Source organism: Diplotaxodon limnothrissa, linkage group LG7, assembly GCF_057381915.1.
Source record: "Diplotaxodon limnothrissa isolate DT_005_m linkage group LG7, D_limnothrissa_male_GT1.1, whole genome shotgun sequence".
Taxonomy (NCBI): Eukaryota; Metazoa; Chordata; class Actinopteri; order Cichliformes; family Cichlidae; genus Diplotaxodon; species Diplotaxodon limnothrissa.
The window spans coordinates 32,371,661-32,394,003 of NC_140602.1; the positions used below are offsets into that span (position 1 = coordinate 32,371,661).

Here is a 22,343-nt window from a genome sequence, read left to right on the forward strand (position 1 = left end):
TCTTGAAAAAAAAACAAACCTTTGCATGTGGCCCTGTTTTTTGTTTTTTAATAGGAAGAAAATCCTTATCTTCATATTCCACAAAGTATAAAGTCTGTGTGTTGAATCAGCCTCCAGTCTGGACTGGATAACCGTCCAGACTGAGCTCAATAATACAAATGAAGAAAGAGCAGAAATTCTTTAAATCGTGATTTTGAAACTATACCTTAAACTGCTAAATGCATCCATACTGTTGTTGAAAGTAGTTGTTGTTGTAACATATAATACTTAAACGTTTAAGCATTTTCTACGTTTTACGTTCCTTTTATCTGCATTGTACACAGCTTCCAAAGTATTTTTCAATGGAAAAGCACTTATTCATACTTTTATTTATAAATGCTAAATAAGTGGTGTTTAAATGAACTGGAACCCTATCATTGTCCTTTTTTTAAGTTTATAATTGGATTGCGTCAATCAAACTAATAATAAATCTGCATAGAGTAAGTTTTTATTTTTCAGAATACTTTACTGATTCCTGGGCAACTTTTATTCTACAAATACAATTTTCTTCCTGACCCTCCATCACCATCCTCTCCTCCTTCTTGATTATCTTCATGTCATCTTACTCCCATGCATAGACCCTCCTCTCCTCCTCCTGAGAATCCTCGTCTTTTCCACCTGCTCATCCACCTCCTCTCCTTGGTCATTTTCCTTCTGTCCTTCTTCCTTCCATCTTTTCCTCATTCTTCTTATTCTCTTCTTTTCTTTTCCATTTCCTCCCTTTTTTTAAGTGACAGGCAGAATTGGTTCCAGCTCTAAAAACAACACCTTCACAACAAAACAACCTGAGACACGGCAGCTATCTGTCTGCTGAGTGTCATTCCAATCCACAGCCAGCAGTGAGAGGCGACCTGGCGACGCCCAGAAAGGGCTTCAAAGCACCGGGGGACTAGAGATTTAATGAAATTCTGCTCAGTAATACCTGTTTGATATGGAAAGAGACACACAGAGAGATAGACGGGGGATCGGAACAGCCTTTGTGATTCATACTAAAGCTATTTGTATCACTGCTGGCTTCATCATTCTGCGAAAGTGATTGCATTCCATCATTCAGACATAAGTCACCTTTATGTTGATTCACTCAGACAGACCCACAACTGACAAAGACAACCATGGTTGCACAATGCATCTCATATTAAACACAACACTAAGTGGAAAATCTTTTCTTTGTGGAGCTTTAACATTCTTGCTAACTTTCTTTCATGTACACCACTGTTTATTTATGGAAGTTTTTGTGAAGGCTGGCCATCCAGATTTCACCCAGAGAAAAATGGACACTTGGTGTCCACTGTGTACCCTGCCTCTCGCACTATGATGGATGGATGGATGGATGCTATTTCTCAAACAGATTAAGTAAACTTTTGCAAATGCCCCTTTCTTTGTTCTTTAGCCCTCTGAGGTCTAAATCATCCGTGAACACCCCAAACCTAGCTCTGAACTCTAGCATTATGCTGTAGATGTTATGTCAGAGTGATTACTTTCTTTATCCCCTGAATGCCAAGACTTTGAGACTAATAAATAAATAAATTAAGTAATTAATTAATGATCTATCTATCTGTCCAAATGTTTTGTCTTGAGGCAAGTTCAAAGGTGTGTTGGGCTTTTGTGTCAACCCTACATTACTACTGTCTACCTAATAATAGTCTACCTGGCTTATGGACCAGGCTTCAACAACTTGCAATTTGAATTCTTCAACTGTTGGGAGAAATGGAGTCATACTAACCTGGTGCCAAACAAGCCCTTCTAAGAGAAACGTGGCTTATTTTCCACCAGAAGCAGCATTATGGTTGCACCAGGTGAAAGTGTCTGATAAGGTGCATGTCATGCTAGACGTCTTCATCTAACAATAAAACCAAAATAATTCACAGTTATAGAGAAGCTAATTTGCACAGATATAAACATAGAGGTGCTTCGACATTTTCTCTTTCCCTTGGTTGTATCTAGGATGCAAAATGTTTGAAGACAAAGACAACAACTCAACAACCTCACTGCTGTCACATTTAGCGACAAGTTTGGATTTGATTAAATCTGTGAGGGCTAATGTCAGCCCTAACCGCAATCCAAGCCTTTGGCACCCAGAATATATGAGTTTTAATTATTCAGAATTATGTATGGTCACTTTGACTTTCTCTAAAGTGTACTAGTACAGCAGTGTTTGGGTCATTATCAGTGGTGAATTAGCCTTCAGATGGTTAAAGTCTGTCTGCTTTTATAAAATCTTTACCTGAAAGAAGTAAAACAGAAAGCTTCTAAGAGATGAGCTGTAATGCCAAAATGCATGAAACTTAATTTGAAATCTTACAAATCTAACCCTATTTGTATCTGAAAATGCACTTACATTGTGTGTGGCTGAAATAAAACCCAATAATATCCCTACCCCCATGTACTTCTGGCATCCAGATGGATGTTAAGAGGTTCAAGAAGGAAGAGGTAGCCGTCATTATCAGCTGGCTGCGGCCCGGGAGGTAGAGTGGGTAATCCACCAGTTGGAAGGTTGAAGTGTCCTTGGGCAAGAAACTGAGCCCCAAATTGCCCTTGAGGGCACTTTGAGTGGTCAATAAGACCAGAAAAGCAATATATACCTGCCAGTCCACTTACCATTTCAAGAAAGGCAAATGAGTGTTTGCTGTAGGGGTCTAATTTATTTTCATTACTTTTAGACTAATATAAGCTAAAGTAAATACTCCAGTAATACAGAAGACAGGAAATGTCTGCTTTTCTTTGTGTAATTGAGGTAAATAAAGATAATGCCCATTATAGAGAACAAACCTTATTCATTTGTTTTGTCTGTTTGGTTTGCTTCACTGCTTTCATTTGCTTTCCCACCCCCTCCACCTTTTCCTAGTAATCATTTTCCAGGTCACTCACCTCATCTCTCATCAGATCATCCCTCCTTTTTCTGCCAATAAAAACCTCCCGGTCACTGCTCTGCATAAAGCAAACAAAAAATCCACAAAGAAGAGAGCTAGAGATGGAAGAATATTTGTCTTATCTTCTCTCATAGTGCTGATGTCTCCGCGACGTCGGCCATTATCGATCTGAGAGTGGAAGGTCATACATAGAGTGTGTGTGCGCGCCTGTATGTGTGTGTATGTGTGTATCGATCGGTTAGAGGTTGCAGGTTTGTACCTCACCACCTATGCCTAAATGTGTCGCCATGCAGTGTGTTTGTGTGTGTTTGTGTGTGTTTATATGGTTGTGTGTTGTCATCTCCAACATTGATCTCCTTTGTGATGAAACACCTTCCCATCATCCCCTTCATCATCACTCAGCAGGAAGAGGAGGAGAGGGGAAGTGTGTGTGTGTGTGTGTGTGTGTGTGTGTGTGTGTGTGTGTGTGTGTGTGTGTGTGTGTGTCTTAATGGAAACACAGTTGCATGTCTGTTACCTTCAGTTTACAGAAAATTGAACTCCAGGAAGTGTTTTGCTTTAAATGAACAGTTTACTATGCAACACAGCTAGTATACCGTTAGCTTGTGTTAGCCCATTTTTTGGTGTCTCTTTTTTGTTTTTTTGAGTTTTAGTTTTAGCTGCTGATATTCTTGGAGGAGTTGCAGCTTGGGCTTATTAATAAAGGGAGGTGGGTGGCTCCTCATGGAAAACATGATTCTTGTTACCATTTTGTGGGTAATGCAAGAAAGGTTGCAATTTGTGTCTGTTCATTTGGTTTGTTGAGTTGTCATTGAAAATGATCTGTCTTAGTAATTGATGGACTGAAAACCACAGCTTCTGTTTCTTGATGAGTAAGGGATACACTCCAGTGTCTGGACCTCATCAAATAGTCCAGAATGGATTCCTGTGGAGCACTAGAGCAAAAATGTGAATTCTGCAGGGTAACCATTTTTCATCCACAACACCTTTCTGTGCAATTTATGGACTAAATAGCTTCATGCTTTTCTGACATTTTGATTTTCAGACATAAACCGAGAAGCAGCAGATAACAGAGAACTGATAGCATCACCTCTGAACATCCGTTTCTTATGGACATTTTTGTCGTGGTTTAACTATACTTTTATTTTCTACTTAACTTTAGACGAAATGGACAAGGCAGCACATGCTCTTATAAATCCTAAAGTAATCACTCTACATTCATTAGCAGAATGCTAGTAATTTAATGTACAAAACAAAGGATTGTTTTATCTCAATTTGGACAATATTTCGATGTATGAAGCAAATACAAACTATAATAGTGAATAACACTGAATAACACTGCTGATCTTACTCTTTTGGGACACCTTGGGTTCTGGCATTCATATAGTTGTTACTTTAGCATAAATATTTGGTATTGTGGATTCACTCTCATCAGCAGTGTCCTACCCTCACACAACACTGCATTCTGACATACCACAAAAACCCTGAGCACAATGGCTTGAGGAACATGACAAAGAGCCCAAGATATTGGACCTGGCCTCATAAGCTCCAGGTTCCTGATTAATTTAAGCTTCTGTTGGGTGCCTGCTCCACAGAGACCCCACCTCATACTGCATAGGACCCAAAGATTTAATGCCAATGTCATGGTGCCAGAAACCACTGCAAAAGGCCCAGGTCTGTAGCTTGGCAGGATGAAGTTTTGGCACCAAGTGGTTTTTATGTTGTGACTGATTAAAATTCCTGGATGACTTGAGATTACGCTGGACGATTGCAGTTTCTTGTTTCTTCAGGATAGTGAATAATTCCTGGACATCTGCAGCTGACTGCTCATTCATGCATACTTTTGCTTGTACACGGCACTGAATTATTCCCAGACGACTGCTGCTTGTGCTTATTCATTCGGGGCTGTGGTTATTTCTGGAAAACAGTGGATCTTACTCATTAGCGTGCATAAAAATAAATGGATTCAGGTGAGACCTAGATGTAACATTATGCTACACATAATGCTTTCCCCTTTTTTTCCCTCTAACTCAAACACAGAATATCAAACAGTCTGTTTTCCCCAAATGCATTTTACAAGTTTAATTGCATCAATCAGAGGCTCAGACTCCCTGCTATGTTTAGTTTTATCTTGTGCTGTCAGTCCTTTAGCGGCACTTTTTTTTTCTCATGTCGTGTTTAAAGTGATTTTGTTGCAAATTATTCAAAACATGAGGTACTAAAACGTACACTGTGATAAGATGTGACGGCTTCACATCTGCTGGAAAACTGAGATAGAGAGAGGCAGGAACATGAGAGGAATCGAGATAAAGCCGGGTACATCTGGTTTTACAGATTTGTTATACTCTGTTAAACCAGCCAGCAAACATTATGGGTTTCTCTCCTCAATCATTTCATCCTCCTAATGAAAACATCCAAATAACTACATGTCAGATTGTGTTCATATTTCCTGAAAGTCTTTATACTCCCCAGATGATGAAACCTTCTATAGTGTCACCTGTACTCATGTAGAAATGAATTACTACTTACCATCTTGAAGGGAAAAAAAATACTGATCTGTGGTTTTGTTTAAAGCATTGGTGTCTTTAAAATCAATGGCTTGATGTAATTCATCATTGAGGGACAAGCTGTTGAATTTCACTTTTTTGACCATTATTGTCTGTGACCATCAAACACAATGCCATCTGTAAAGTGAAAGAAGCCCATAAAGTCTGAACTTATCCAGAACAATAATATATATAGCAACTTGATGCCATTTCAGTCTCTCCCACAAAATAGACATTTCCATAACTGCCACATTTTGAAAATAATCATATTATGTTGCAAATGCAAGCTGAATGTTAAGAAACGTTTATGCAAAGGCATGTTTTAGAGGAATTGAAGTTGGGTAAAACCCTCAAAAGAAACAAAACCACAAATTGGTGTTTGATCCCTATCAATTTGGATATACAGTAATTCTGGGAGGAGCACTGATGATGCTTTTATTACTATAACTCATTTGAGTTAAAGTAGAAAAGAAGAAACATTTAGTGATGCTGTTAGCATCTGCATGGCTATTATTTATGGATCTAAGCTCAGCGTTTAATAGCATGCTTCCTAATACACCGTTAAATACCATGATACAAATTAAGGTAAATCCCTATATGATCAGATGATACTTGGCCTTTTTTAATTAAAAGACAACAGCAACTGAATGTTAATTATACTCTTCCACACATCCAGGTTATAAGTACAGGAGCTCCACAGGGCTGCTTGAGCTTTCTCCTTCTTTTCATATCACGAACAAAGAATTATAGAAATGAGTATACAAACAGCGACATGATTAAATTCTCTGATGATAGAGCGAGCTTAGTTTGTTAACCAAAGACTCAGATACTACCATTTATAAAAGAAAGTATTTAGGCATTTACTTTGAATCTCAGTTACAGTGGGTCCATTGTGTCAAGTATATGTTCATGAATCAGTCAGTGCTTGCATTTTTTAAGAAGGCTTAAGGTTCAAGGGGTGGATTTATTACTATTTCACTATTTTGTTGAGCAACTGTTGAATTGACTATCTGTTATGGCATCACAACTCAGTTTGGTAACCTTTCTGTTACAAAAAAAAGGCACCAAATTGTAAGTTAAACAGGTACAAATTCACTTTAATGCCATAAAATGTTTGATTTTAATGTTATGATAGTTTATGATGTGTCTCCAATCGCCTGGCATAGACAAAGGAAACAATAAAGGCTAATCGAATCTAAATAAGAAAGCTCTCCTTCATTGAAAATCATGAAATAGAAAAGATGAAGAATGCAGAAGTAGTGTAGAGTATTTGTTTTGAAAAACTTAAAGATTAGTCTCAACTATGTCAGCAGAAATGAAATGGATTGTTTATGGCTGAACAAAGATCAGTGATTTTGTATGGTTAAAAAAACTATATGGATACAATTAATAGTCATCCTGGTCTCATATCCGCTCTATCCCATTTTACTCTCATGAAGTAAAAAAGAATAAATCAATGACGTGTCAATATTATGAAGCCTTTGGGTTAACCTCTTACTATCCACCAGACTTAGATTGGTCTAGTTAGAGGGTTATTTTCCTCTACTCTTCCTCTACGGAAATTTTATTATTTTTATAACTAACTAAATAAATAATTATAGAACAGTAAGGCCAAAGCATAAGAGAATTTATTTTAAGGATTACTGGCCAACCTTGTTGCAACTAGGAAAAATGCATCATCTGCAGCGGCTGCATTTGTACAGGGAGTGCAAAATTATTAGGCAAGTTGTATTTTTAAGGAATAATTTTATTATTGAACAACAACCATGTTCTCAATGAACCCAAAAAACTCATTAATATCAAAGCTGAATGTTTTTGGAAGTAGTTTTTAGTTTGTTTTTAGTTTTAGCTATTTTAGGGGGATATCTGTGTGTGCAGGTGACTATTACTGTGCATAATTATTAGGCAACTTAACAAAAAACAAATATATAGCCATTTCAATTATTTATTTTTACCAGTGAAACCAATATAACATCTCCACATTCACAAATATACATTTCTGACATTCAAAAACAAAACAAAAACAAATCAGCGACCAATATAGCCACCTTTCTTTGCAAGGACACTCAAAAGCCTGCCATCCATGGATTCTGTCAGTGTTTTGATCTGTTCACCATCAACATTGCGTGCAGCAGCAACCACAGCCTCCCAGACACTGTTCAGAGAGGTGTACTGTTTTCCCTCCTTGTAAATCTCACATGTGATGATGGACCACAGGTTCTCAATGGGGTTCAGATCAGGTGAACAAGGAGGCCATGTCATTAGTTTTTCTTCTTTTATAACCTTTCTTGCCAGCCACGCTGTGGAGTACTTGGACGCGTGTGATGGAGCATTGTCCTGCATGAAAATCATGTTTTTCTTGAAGGATGCAGACTTCTTCCTGTACCACTGCTTGAAGAAGGTGTCTTCCAGAAACTGGCAGTAGGACTGGGAGTTGAGCTTGACTCCATCCTCAACCCGAAAAGGCCCCACAAGCTCATCTTTGATGATACCAGCCCAAACCAGTACTCCACCTCCACCTTGCTGGCGTCTGAGTCGGACTGGAGCTCTCTGCCCTTTACCAATCCAGCCACGGGCCCATCCATCTGGCCCATCAAGACTCACTCTCATTTCATCAGTCCATAAAACCTTAGAAAAACCAGTCTTGAGATATTTCTTGGCCCAGTCTTGACGTTTCAGCTTGTGTGTCTTGTTCAGTGGTGGTCGTCTTTCAGCCTTTCTTACCTTGGCCATGTCTCTGAGTATTGCACACCTTGTGCTTTTGGGCACTCCAGTGATGTTGCAGCTCTGAAATATGGCCAAACTGGTGGCAAGTGGCATCTTGGCAGCTGCACGCTTGACTTTTCTCAGTTCATGGACAGTTATTTTGCGCCTTGGTTTTTCCACACGCTTCTTGCAACCCTGTTGACTATTTTGAATGAAACGCTTGATTGTTCGATGATCACGCTTCAGAAGCTTTGCAATTTTGAGACTGCTGCATCCCTCTGCAAGATATCTCACTATTTTTGACTTTTCTGAGCCTGTCAAGTCCTTCTTTTGACCCATTTTGCCAAAGGAAAGGACGTTGCCTAATAATTATGCACACCTGATATAGGGTGTTGATGTCATTAGACCACACCCCTTCTCATTACAGAGATGCACATCACCTAATATGCTTAATTGGTAGTAGGCTTTCGAGCCTATACAGCTTGGAGTAAGACAACATGCATGAAGAGGATGATGTGGACAAAATACTCTTTTGCCTAATAATTCTGCACTCCCTGTATTTTCAGTGGATGGTCAATTGCAAGTAGTAAAAGTAACCAACTTGTCACGTAGAACTTGAGCACATGAGACTCAGAACCTCAACCAGACATGTTTCCTGTGGGAGGCGACCTGTCTCCAAACAAAAGTGGTCCATCTCGGATTGACTGTATCATTTCCACTCAATGCACTGATGTTGCTTTAAAGAGGGTAATCGACTGTGGTTACAGATCTGGTCCCGGTCTTTAAAGCAACAGTTTCGAAGTCAACAATTTTTTTTTTTTTTGTTTTTGCACAGAGTTCTAACAATTTTGGTCATGTTGCAGAGTCCGACCATTGTTTACCTGCAGTAAAAGGCAATCTAAACCAGGGACAATGATGTTGGTCAAAAAGAAAACAGGAAAACCAAAACTCAGGCAACTACTACAGGACAGCTGACAGAAGCAACATATTAACAGAGTCAGGGCTGAGCAAACAATAACAAAGATATACAAAGTAAAAAAAAAAAAGGAAAAGAACAACATGACATAGAAGGAAAGTGACCTACAACATAAGACAGGAAGTAACTGAGAAGAGAAATATGGAAAACAACATTGACAAGGAACCACACAAGAAACTAGAAAAAGGAGCAGAAAAAAGAAGTGAAAGGCTGAAAGCAGTTATTCCTTACTGCATTTCGTTGCCCTGTACCTGTGCAATGACAATAAAGTTGAATTCTATTCTATTCTATTCTATTCAACACTTCCATTTAAAAAGTGACAAATCATAATGGGGATATTTTCTTATAAGCATATAGCAGTAAGCCACTGCATTTACATTGTGCTTTTTCTTTTTACACTAAATACACATTTACCTTTTTCGTGTTATATTTTTCACCTATTTTAAGTGTATATCGCTGCACTTAAAGGCTTAATCTAACATACATGCACACTCATTTTTTTTTTACCAGTTAACCTAACATCCATGCTTTGGACTTTTGGAAGCTAGAGGCAAAGGGGAGAACATGCAAACTCCACATAGAAAGGCCCGAGCCAACCAGGTGACTGAAAACGTAAACACATTTTATCTTTTTCAATATTTACCAAGATCACAACTTTCCTGAAGCACAATTTAGTAATTAAGTCAGCTAATCAGAGCCACAAAAAGGCTCATCGGGCTATAATTATCACAAGTATATATTATATTAAAACTAATTAAACTTAGTACTGAACAAATTACAGTTCTATGCATAGTTTCATTGTAAGCATTTCCCTATTATGTTAATTTAAAAAATGTAATCTGGGTGGCATTGTACTCTAATGACTTTATTCTTTACTTAATGGATGTTATATTATTTTACTCACTTTATTTAATCAGAAGATTTCAATTTGCAATACTAACTTTTATTGAATCTTGGGAGACAGAAATGCCGACTCTTCAGGAGGCACATACAAATTGCTATGCACTGTGGCAGTGCTCTCGCTTTTTGATTTGTGTTCATAAGTTCTGCATGAACTTGAACTCTGGGCTTGTCCTTTAGTTGATCACTGCTGGGTTCATATTGACCTACTGGGACCACTGCTGGCTTCTGAGATGCTTTCTGTGACCGTTCTCAGTTGTCATCTTAAAGGTGACTTTGGTGTGTCTAGATGGCAAAAGGAGGTCAATAAGACAGGATCAGTCTGCTGTCAGAAGCTATTGGGATTGAATGGGGTCAAGTTGGAGATTGCGTGCAATCTGTTTGTGATAATACAGTGATTAATTGTGATCAATTTTTGATAATCTGTTGTCTTATATTACAAATTGATCACTGTCTAGACACACAACAATCCACATTAAATACTTACATTCAGAGTCCAGACAGAACCTCTTAAAGCTGAGACAGAAATCTAGGAATCTAGGAATCATGATGCTAATTTAGAAGCAAAATGACATAGGTGCTCTGCAAATTTGCATTTATATAAGAGTATAGCCTGAGTACAACCAGCTGGCAACCGGTTGAGTCAAGTTTCCTATTGTAAAGAGACACAGATGCGTTGCCTTCACTGGAGCACAATGATTGCGATGTGTTGCCAATCTTCCTGAGAGTAATTGCAGTCAGTCCTTATTGGCCCACAGCTGTTTTGTGACAGACTCCCACCAGGCAACCTATGCATTTTCTTGCAATTAGAAGTGGTCACCCAGAAGTAGCATGTGTTGCCCTCTCAACCTCTGAGCAACCAGTTGGATGATGCTACTACATGCCGAACACAATAAAAGTCAATGCAGTCCATCAGGCAACAAGAAATCTTTCCTAGTCTCAAGTATGTTGCTGTCCTATGTTTATGAGATAAAGGTTGGGGTCATCAATACAGTTTGCAAACATTTCCAAGGCTTAATTTATTACCTGTTAAATTTCCCCGTTTCTTGTCCCTGATGTAAATGTCCATAGCGTTGTGCAGTCTAGAGTTTGGTGGTCTGGACTTTTGTTGTATAATGCTCTGTTGAACATCGGAATGAGTCTGTTTTAAAAGAAAATCTGATCTAATAAGGTCAAAATAACTTTTTCAGTTGCTTTGCTGAGCTACTGCCAGAGTTTTGATTATTACTCTGCAGTGTAGGTTATTACAGACTGAGCAGGATATCAGGTCTGAGCTTTCCTCCATGCACATCTGCGTTTTTCTGCACTGAAAGTTCGCTATGTGACCTGTGTCCCCTTGCTTTCACAGTAATAACATCAGGGCTCCGGACACAGAGAACACCACATTGCGTGACAGAAAAGCACCTGGAATTACTTCACAGTAACACTGAGCTTTTACTGGAAATTACACAGGCAGGCGGACACACACAGCTTTCACAGAGTGTAGCTGTCAGTGCACAACACCCACGGAACACCACGCTTTCAGGGGAAATTCATATGCACGCACACACACACACACTCACACACACTCACACGCACACGCACACTTAGCTTTCATGGTACATTATTGAAAACAGAGACACATACTGTCATGAGCAAATTTAAAAGTACAGACTGAGCTTTCACAATAAATTAGAAACTGCACACACTTTTTACCTCACACTGACTCAGGCAAAGCAAAGGAATCGTTTGGTATCATTAATGATAATTTTGTAATAAAACAGCCAGAGAAGATGGATATTTGCTTCATGCTCTGCACGCAAAACTTGCTAGTAGTGGCAAAGTGTTAGCTTCTGAATAAAATTCAGAGATTCTGATCAGTGTGCAGGTTAGCCTAGCCTAATACTTTGACTATTAAATTACACTTTGTTGTTTGGTGTGTTTAGCTTTTTTACTAACTTGTTAGACAGTTAAAAGAAACATACATCTTGTTAGTTAGCATTGAACACTTTAACAATCGTCTTTGTTTGAAGTTGTACATTAGTTGGGATTAGCCCGATTAGATCAGTTACAAAAATTCAGCATTTATAACCTTATTGTGGTTGCTTTGGTCAATAGCAGGTATTTTCCTGTCGTTTGCAAGACAGACAATATATTTTATTAATTATAGACATTAGCTTATTAACCAACAAGCAGAAGAAAACTTGAAAAAGGGCAATGGAAAGTGGAATTTGTGAATACGCACGTGGAAGGGCAACCTTGTCCTGAAACCAACAAATTTCACAAATGCAACTGTTACTTTAAAGATGCACAGTTTCCATTAAAACTATGGATAACTGCAGAAACCAGCTAGCTACCAAAGAAATCAACAAGAGGTTTTAAGTTGAACAGTAAAGATGTCTTTGTGACTAATTTCACCAGGCAACAAGTACCTCTGTGCCAGCCGGTCAGGCAAGGTCGCTAGCCGGTCCAATCCTGTGTTGTTGGAGCTTTAGCAATCAATTTCACAGCAGCCTCCAGCAACCACTTGTAAAAAGCAAATCATACTAATTACAGTTCAGGAAAGGAAAAAGCCTGAAAGCTTGATACCACATATTATCGGTTCATCAAACCCACAACAAAACACTCATTCTGCCAATGAACAAACATGGGGACAAACAGGAAATCATTGAAACTGAGAAATGTAAAAAGGAAAAGCAATTAATACATCCTAGAAAGGCTCTCGGATAAAAGTATATTTAAGAAGATTTCAGAGTTCACCGACTCTGCTGACCTGATTTTCATTAGGTACATCGTGCAATAGCTTCGGGGCTCTGACTGCAAATGCACTTTCAGTTTTCAGCAACACCCGAGGAAATGATAGACATCTGCCTGAGGCAAGAGGACATGAAGAGCCTTGAGATTCAACTTTAAGATCTTCACATCTAGTCTAAAGGATACTGGGAGCCAGTATGAGGAGGATAAAGCAGGTCACTTTTCTCGGTTACTTTTAGAAGGCTGGTACTGAGTTCTGTGCATGCTGGAGCCATGCTTTGGATTAATGCAATATTAAATTGCTAAAGTGTTTCAATTCAATGTTACAACCAGCAAAAAAATCCAACATGCACATCTTCTTGTTCAACGTGTGTACTTACCTCTTCACTAGAACCTGCTCAGTAAACAAAGGTTAAAATTCTTTATCTTACAATATTTGGACACCATTTCTTTGTGTCACTTCACCTTAAAGACAACACAAAGAAGGAAGAAGGGAGAGAGAGGGAAGAGAGGTGTGTCATGCGGGTGCTACATATAAAAATGCCCAGTAGGTCTAAATGTCATATATAACACCTCTAAAGATAAGAAACCTTACAAATATGCAAAAAAGGTAATGGCTCCATGTAGTCCCAAAGCACTTGGGGGCATACGGGACCAAATGCCGCATCTATCGGGGACTATTTTCAGCGGTGGGTTAATCCACATTTGTTGCCTGTGTTTGTCACAGCAGGATAATGTATGCTATGTGGGTCTGATTGTTCATCATAATAAAGGAACAGTTCAGTGCAACAGTGTGGCTCAGCACAAAGAAACATGACGCACATGACTCGGAATGCACAAAACGTGGAAGTAGTGTATATTAATTTTTAGTTGGGTCTATACATGAGATTTATTGGCAGAAGAAAACATATATTTAAAATAAATCTAAAAGGAAATGCTGTACTTCTTTGTGTCTACGCTCCTTTATTCAGCTTTCAGCCTCTACAGGTCAGTCGGGTCACACACAAATACACACACATGCACACATACTTTTGTATGTACTTAAGATGCTGGAGATTTTACTCACTCACCCACATCGCTGGAGATTTACAGGAATAAATATCCATTTTAGAGGAATTTGAAGCTAGAGGGCAGACAGGAGCGTGCATGTGTGTTCGTATATGCGTGTGTGCGTGATACAGGCGTTTTTAACGGCAGCTGGCTGAAATGAGCCCTGAAATTGAGTGCAGAGAGAGGGAAAGGAAGACTGAGAGTGTGTGTGAGAGAGAAGCAATGTGTAGAAGAATGAAGCTGAAGCGAGAGCGCGAGCTCAGCAGTCTTCTTCAGCATAACTGGAGGTTAAAAAAGACAGAATAAGAGGATGAGGAGACAGGGGTTATGGAGAATATTTATAAGTGAGATGATAAGGAGAAAGAGACAGATTCAGTTTGCATCGACTCTACATATCAGAAGTGGGCACCAATCCTGCTAATTTCCTGCACAGTATTTTAATTTTTAGACTCTATTGGAGTAGCTCTGCATGAGTCATATCTGAAATAGTTCATATTAAATTTACACTGGGCTTTGTTTCAGCTCCTCAGTTTAGCCTTTGAAAAAAGCAATTTTAGCTCCTCCCTTTATCCCAGCTTTTATCTGATTGGCTACCTTTTGCAAACAGAAGGTCTAAACAACAGGTGGGTGGGGCCTCTTGGGTGCTTTGGCTCACTCTGAGAGCGAGTGAAACTGAGCTCACAAAGATTGCGTAGTGAACATTAACCAGTGCAACAGATGAGATGAGAACCAAATGAGAAAATATTGAGAAGCTTATGAGGTTGACTTTAAAGAGGTTTGCAGATTCTAATATGAAGCCTTAGCGGGTCAATGAAGCAGGTTTTCTTGTGAACACAGATTAAGAACTGTGAACATGCATAAGGCACTGGAGGGTTCAATGATGCCAGCTGAATTGCCAGAATAAAATGCTGACAAAACGAAAACACAGACAGAAGCAAAAGTACATTTTCATATTTATACATATATACATTTTCACAGCATTTTTAGATGTGTGTGTATATTTAGAGCCAAGCTGGGAGAGCCATTATCCCACTGTACAGATGCTGCAATAGCTACCTCTATAGCACAGCAAGGGGCACTCACAAGATAGTCTTCAATGAAAAGGAGTGAATATGCTAAATGACTAAAAACAAACCCCCCAAAAAACTCTTTTTTGCAAATACAGTGTTAATGGGTGTGAAGTGAAATAAAACAGCACCAAATCCTTTAGTTTCTCTTACAAGGAACCAGACATTACACATAAAGGTGTGCATTTGGTTGTTAATGATGGATTTATGACAGAGTACACTCCCTTTGTGCTCCTTTCCAAACCAAAACTATTAGAAGACATTGGAAGTTAAACCTCAGCAGACACTTAGATGTGTGTGTGTGTGTGTGTGTGTGTGTGTGTGTGTGTGTGTGTGTGTGTGTGTGTGTGTGTGTGTGTGTGTGTGTGTAGCCCAGATGAAAAATATCATACTTATTCTCTTTATATTAACTGTCCACATCAACAAGCGTCGTATTTCCTATGACCATTGAATGCACCTCTCAGTTCACCCCACGTGAGGGCACCTAGCTCAGCAACCAATCAGAGCCTACCCAGGCCGCATTGACCCTGTCAGCCAGGAAGTGAGGTGGAGGTGCATGGTGTCCCGGGTTTTTCTTATCTCAGCAAGAGGAGTGGAGGCATCTGCTACTCAAACCGAGAAATCCACGGACAAAAGAGAGGAAAACTCAGGATTGAGAGGAAGGAAAACCAGCCTACTTACCTGCTGGAAGTCCGGAGTCGAGTGGCTGGATGAAGGAGAGAGGCAACGTCGGTAAGACGAGTGTTATTCTGATGGAAAAAACTTGTAGAGACTTACCGTCGCGATCATGCTAATGCTAGCTCGGTGTCTCACAGGCTAACCACTCACCTTTCATCCGGAGAGCTGCTGCAATTCCAACGCCAGTGTGTGTTGGGCTTTTGTGAAACAGAGCAACGGTGAGCAACATGTTCTTAGCTGCTCTAAAGCTAAATTTTGTCAGTTCACTGTGAGTTTAAAGTAATCTAGAGGGTAATTTTTAGTGCATTTCTCTCTCACGAATAGGCCTATAGCGTGGAGAAATTAAGCACACTGCTTTAATGCCTCTGAACTGAACTCATATGTATATTTTGTTGCTTATTTGCACATAGTTCTGAATTTGTTATGGTGTATTGTATTTTGAGTGTCAATGGTTACTTACCATAAGTATTGTTTAATTAATGTTTACATGAATAGAGAAATATTTGAGCAACTTAGATGTTTAGTTCTCATATTTGATATGCTTGAAAATTGAATGTTGTACAACAGAACTGTGAGATTTGATAAGATTTAAGATGTTGATGCAATGAATATGAGGTGATGCAATATTTTGATTTTGTATTTTAACCTTAAACAATGCATCTGAAACAGACTGATTAGAATGTACATTTTATGACCTGGATTATAGGTCAGGTTTTTTGGAGAGGACGGAAAAGTCCAAGGACCAGGACGATATTCTGGTTGTGATAGATGGCGAGCCAACCACTTTGAGGACGATCTACCCCAAAGAAGATACACACCACACACTCATACATTCCAGTTACATTCACAAGGACCTTTGAAGTTGGCTATCGCCAGCTTAACTCTAAATTCTTAAAGGGCCCCAACGAGTACTTTTATTTTGTTGAGTGTGCACACTATTTATTTTATTTTATACTTTATCTGTACAAATTGGACAAATACCTGTTATACTTTGTAACAATACAAGAGTGGCTACTCAAAAGTTAACATTGTGTCCAGGTCATTATTGCTGCTCAATACTTTGGCTCCATACGAATTTGGTGTCTTCTGATTCTGGCCAGGGTCTTATTACGAGCCCAAGTAATTATTGCGCTGTAATTCACCTTTATACCTTAAAGTTGGTTACAGAAGTGGCGAGCCAGCCAGGAGCCAATTGATTTGAGCATCAATATTGAGGCAATGACCAGCATGGATTTCATACAAAAGTCTGGTGTCAAAATACCTAATGCGGTTGTTGTCGCTGGGATAACACAGGTATCTGAGAAAGATGAACAGGTCATTGACTTTCTGAAACAGTATGGTAAAATCACAAGAGTCCTTTTTGTTGATGATTCACTGTCCAACTTCTACCAAAACCTGATCGTAGAATACTCTAGCAGTTCAGCCTTAGAAGGTTTAGAACCTCGTTTACCATACACATACACAGCACAAGCTGATCCCAGCGTTGTCTATGAAATTAAAACACTCAGTAGCATGTACACTACCACGGTTGGGAGTAATGTTACAAAAACCTACTTGGCGGAACTCAAGGAACTAGCCAAGCTGAGTGGCAAAGACTACGGTGAGGTGCTGAAGGAGATGATGTGTCAGATTGGGGAGGATGTTGAAGCCATGCGACCTACCACTGAAGAACCTTCTCCCACGTATGTCGAGACCACTGTTGTATCTCCGCCCGCTTCTAAAGAGCGACAGTGTCACACCTCACATTCAGATGTTACACCGAGTGATACTGGTGCCACTGATGATGTTCCCCTCACTAATGGAAGGAGAGCAGCGTCCCTCTCAGTAAGTGACTTGAACCCACCTGACATTCAGAAGGTTGTGGTAGAGCATATCGTACGAAGGCAAGATGTTGTCCCACACATCCAGTCCCAGGTGAGACTCCGTTCCTTCTCCGGTAAGGTTCCCAGACCTAACAATGAAACTGATTATGACACATGGCGCACACAAATTGAACTGCTCCAAAATGATCCCAGCATGTCCCCCCTGCAAATATCCAGAAAGATCCATGAGAGCCTGCTCCCACCAGCAGCTGATATAGTTAAGAGTTTGCGGCCTGAGTCACCACCTGTGACTTATTTGCAGCTTCTAGATTCAGCCTTTGGCACTGTAGAAGATGGTGAGGAACTTTTCGCTCAATTCCTGAACACCCTTCAAGATCCAGGTGAGAAGTCATCCACTTACCTTCACCGGCTACAGCTAGCATTAAACAGAGCCACGAAGAGGGGGGGAGTCGCATGTGAAGAAGTGGACAAACATCTACTTAAACAGTTCTGCAGGGGATGTTGGGACAACGACCTACTCAGCGCCCTGCAACTTGAGCAAAAGAAGAGCAGCCCACCCCAATTCTCAGACCTGTTGTTAATGATTCGCTCTGAGGAAGATCGACAGCAAGCAAAAACTAACCGTATGAGAAAACACATTGGCACCACAAAGCAGAGAACTCAGTTACAGTTCCAGGGTGCACATGTTTGTGAACCAGAGGAGAAACATGGGAGTAGCATTGCTGCTATTGAGGATCTGCGAAAGCAGGTGGCGAGTCTGCAAAGTCAACTAACTACATTCATGTCACAGAAAAAAACAAAGTTTGCAAACAGCAAGGACCCTGCAGGGAAGCCGCAGAGTAAGATGTCAAAGCCACATGGTGTAGATGGACGTATGCAAAGACAGACTTCAAAGAGGCAAAGGGGCAGACCCAAGCCCTGGTATTGTTTCAACTGCGGTGAAGATGGACATATCGCTCCATGCTGTGTTGACCCCGCTAACCCCAACCTAGTAGCAGAAAAAAAGAAGCAGTTGGAGGAGAAACAACGCCAGTGGGAAGCGCGAGATTGTACAGATTCACCTTTAAACATCTAACAGTTCCTGTTGTGGGACAAACAGGAGCTGAGGAGAGTCAACAACGTCCCTCAGACGTAAACAATGGTGACAAAATCACAGCTGAGGTTAACAAAGTAAGTACCCCAGCAAAGACTGTCAAAGCACAAACATGTTCTGGTTTAAACCATTCAGAGCAGAACCAATCTTTCCAACTCCCTAAACAGTTGATTGGTACCAGAAGTACAGCTCAAGTGACTGTGAGAGGTGAAGAAGTCAACTGTCTTCTTGACTCAGGCTCCCAAGTTACCACTGTTCCTGAGTCATTTTACCAGCAGCACCTTTCAGAGCAAAAGATCAAGCCACTACATGACCTCTTAGAAGTGGAAGGTGCTAATGGCCAGCTAGTGCCTTACTTTGGCTATATAGAAATGACCATAACTTTTCCAAAGGACTTTATAGGTGTTCCAGTAGATGTAAACACACTTGCTTTAATCGTCCCTGACACTTCACAATCCCTCATGCTCATAGGCACAAACACCCTAGATGTACTGTTCGACATCTACTCAGAGACTGACTTAGCCAATCGTCAACCCCTCCCACATGGCTACAAAGTAGTCTTCAAAATCATTGAGTTGAGACGGAAGCAGACAAGTGACACCCATCAGGGGGTAGTGAAGCTACTTGGCAAGATGCCTCAAGTCATTCCAGCTGGTTCAACTGTAGTGGTGGAGGGAGTCGCCCTTGGCGAGGGCCTTCAGGATGAAAAATCAGTTGTAATTGAGTACCCATCATCGTCCCCCTTGCCCGGTGGCCTGCTACTTAAAGCCGGTCTGGTGGACTTTCCCCAGCGGCGGCCCCACAAGTTGCCAGTTGTTATAAGCAACGAGTCTGACCACGACATTGTCATCCCTGCCAAGTGTACTATTGCAGAGGTTAGTGCTTATCAGACCATCCTATTAAAGGAACACAACAAGACCAAACAGTCAGAACTATCCCAGAGAACTCCAGACACTCCGTCTTTCCAAGAGCCCACCATAACCTTCAATTTTGGTGACTCCCCAGTTCCATTGGAATGGAAACAGCGCATCACTCAGCAGCTCAGCGGCATGCCTGAGGTGTTTGCACAGCACGACCTGGATTTTGGCCGGACGGACCAGGTGCGACATCATATAAAACTTTCGGATGGCACGCCTTTCAAACTACGTGCCCGGCCAATCCACCCACGGGACATTGAGGCTGTCCGGAAGCACATTCAGGAACTCCTTGATGCAGGAGTTATTAGAGAGTCAGAGTCCCCATTTGCGTCACCCATAGTGGTAGTCCGGAAAAAGAACGGCCAAGTCCGGTTGTGCATCGATTATAGGCGTCTAAACCTTCAGACTATAAAAGATGCGTACAGCCTTCCGAAGCTAGAGGACACATTCTCAGCCCTCAATGGTTCACAGTGGTTCTCTGTTCTTGATCTAAAATCAGGGTACTACCAGATCGAGGTCGAAGAAGCAGACAAACCGAAGACGGCCTTTGTGTGCCCTCTCGGCTTCTGGGAGTTCAACAGAATGCCTCAGGGTGTAACGAACGCCCCCAGCACGTTCCAGCGGTTAATGGAGCGGTGCATGGGGGATATGCATTTGAAGGATGCATTGGTCTTTCTTGATGACGTGATAGTATTCTCCCGAACCCTTGAGGAACACGAAGAAAGACTCATGAAAGTGCTCACTCGTCTAAAAGAGTTTGGGTTAAAGCTGTCACCAGAGAAATGTGTCTTCTTCCAGACTTCAGTCCGTTATCTGGGACATGTGGTCTCCAGAAATGGAGTTCGGACTGACCCTGAGAAGATTTCGGCCCTTAAAACATGGCCTGTCCCACAGACCCTGCGAGAGTTAAAGTCGTTCCTTGGTTTTGCTGGGTATTATAGAAGGTTCGTTAAGGGGTATTCCAGCATTGTGAAACCTCTCCACAACTTAACTTCGGGGTACCCACCTAGCCACAAGAAATCAAAAGTAAACGCAAGACAAAGTGCACATCAGTACCATGACCCAAAAGACCCTTTCGGAGGTCGCTGGACGCCAGCTTGCCAGGAAGCCTTCGAGTCAGTCATCCAAAGTCTCACCACTGCCCCTGTACTTGCCTTCGCTGACCCCCAGAAACCCTATATACTGCACACCGACGCCAGTACCACCGGGCTTGGTGCTGTATTGTATCAGGAGCAAGAGGGACAACTTAGAGTCATAGGCTATGCAAGTAGAGGGCTGTCACGGAGCGAAAATCGCTATCCAGCGCACAAGTTGGAGTTTCTGGCGCTCAAGTGGTCAGTTACAGAAAAGTTCAGCGACTATCTCTACGGCAACCACTTCACTGTTGTAACGGATAGTAATCCGCTGACTTACATTCTGACTTCAGCAAAACTTGACGCAACTAGCTATAGGTGGCTAGCAGCACTGTCCACATTCTCTTTCAAACTCCTCTATCGTCCAGGGAAGCAGAATGGAGATGCGGATGGATTATCACGCAGACCACACGGAGGGCTAGCGGACGACCTGAAATCACAAAAAGAGATTGAACGCATACAACAGTTCACTCAAGATCACCTTTGTGATCCAGACAACATCAATGCTGTAAATCAGTCTGTGGTGAAAGCAATCTGTGAGAGGCAGTTCACCTACAGCGTCAGTCCTGACAATGAAAGAGAGGCAGATGCAGATTGTGTTGCCTTGGTGGAGGTGCTTGCTGTGTCTCCTAGTGCTGTACCTGATAGCTATGGGCAAGAGGAACAGTTTGGAGGTCTGCCAACCATTCCCCATCTAACTGAGGCAGAGCTGGCAGACGAGCAAAGAGCCGATCAGTGTATAAAGCATGTTATTTCTCAGATCGAATATGGGGACACACCACCTCCAACCGTGCGCACACAGTTCCCTGAGCTTCCACTGCTCCTCCGAGAGCTTAACCGTCTTGAGCTCCGCAACAATGTCTTGTACCGGCGACGCCAAGAGAGGTCCCAGAAAACCTACCAGCTTGTACTTCCAGCTGAGCTTCGCAACACAGTTCTCACCAGCCTGCATGACCATATGGGTCACATGGGAGTCGACCGTACACTGGACCTTGTAAGGTCAAGATTTTATTGGCCAAGGATGGCTTTGGACGTGGAAAGGAAAGTGAAGACGTGTGGCAGGTGCGTGCGGAGGAAGGCACGGCCTGAAAGAGCGGCCCCCTTGGTCAACATTAATACGACACGACCTCTTGAACTCTTGTGCATGGACTTCTTGTCCCTGGAAGCTGACAGGAGTGGAACCAAAGATATATTGGTGATCACGGACCACTTCACTAAATTTGCAGTTGCTATCCCAACACCTAATCAAAAGGCCCGCACAGTGGCAAGGTGTCTGTGGGAGAACTTTATGGTACACTATGGCATCCCAGAAAAATTGCATAGTGACCAGGGCCCAGATTTCGAGTCCCGCACAATCAAGGAGCTCTGTCAGGTGGCTGGTATCCACAAGGTGAGGACAACCCCATACCATCCTAGGGGCAATCCTGTGGAACGATTTAATCGTACCTTGCTTGATATGTTGGGAACTCTCCGTGATCAAGATAAGTCCTGTTGGCGTGACCATGTAAGACCCCTGGTCCACGCTTATAACTGCACCAGGAATGAAGTGACTGGTTTCTCCCCGTACGAACTGATGTTCGGACGCCAACCTCGGTTGCCAGTTGACCTTGCATTCAACCTGCCAGTGCAAGAGGAACAACACTCATCTCACTCTGAATATGTGCAAAAACTCAAGTCACGTCTCAAAGAAAGCTACAAGTTAGCTATGGACAAGGCTGCAAAGATGGCTCACAAGAACAAAATGAGGTTTGACAGACATGTAACTGCATCAGACTTGGAAGCTGGAGATCGGGTATTGGTCAGGAATGTCCG

General features: G+C 41.4%; 1 protein-coding gene and 1 long non-coding RNA gene across 2 annotated transcripts in view; both read left to right on the plus strand.

Moving 5' to 3' along the window:
• The window catches only part of dcc (DCC netrin 1 receptor), a 406,171-nt gene that overhangs the window by 198,506 nt on the left and 185,322 nt on the right, over positions 1 to 22,343 (plus strand). The gene's annotated exons all lie outside the window — the stretch shown is intronic.
• On the plus strand, positions 15,265 to 17,313 carry LOC146628590 (uncharacterized). The gene is made up of 3 exons (XR_014906415.1): positions 15,265 to 15,619; positions 15,703 to 15,783; positions 16,272 to 17,313. It is a non-coding gene; the product is annotated as an uncharacterized LOC146628590 (long non-coding RNA).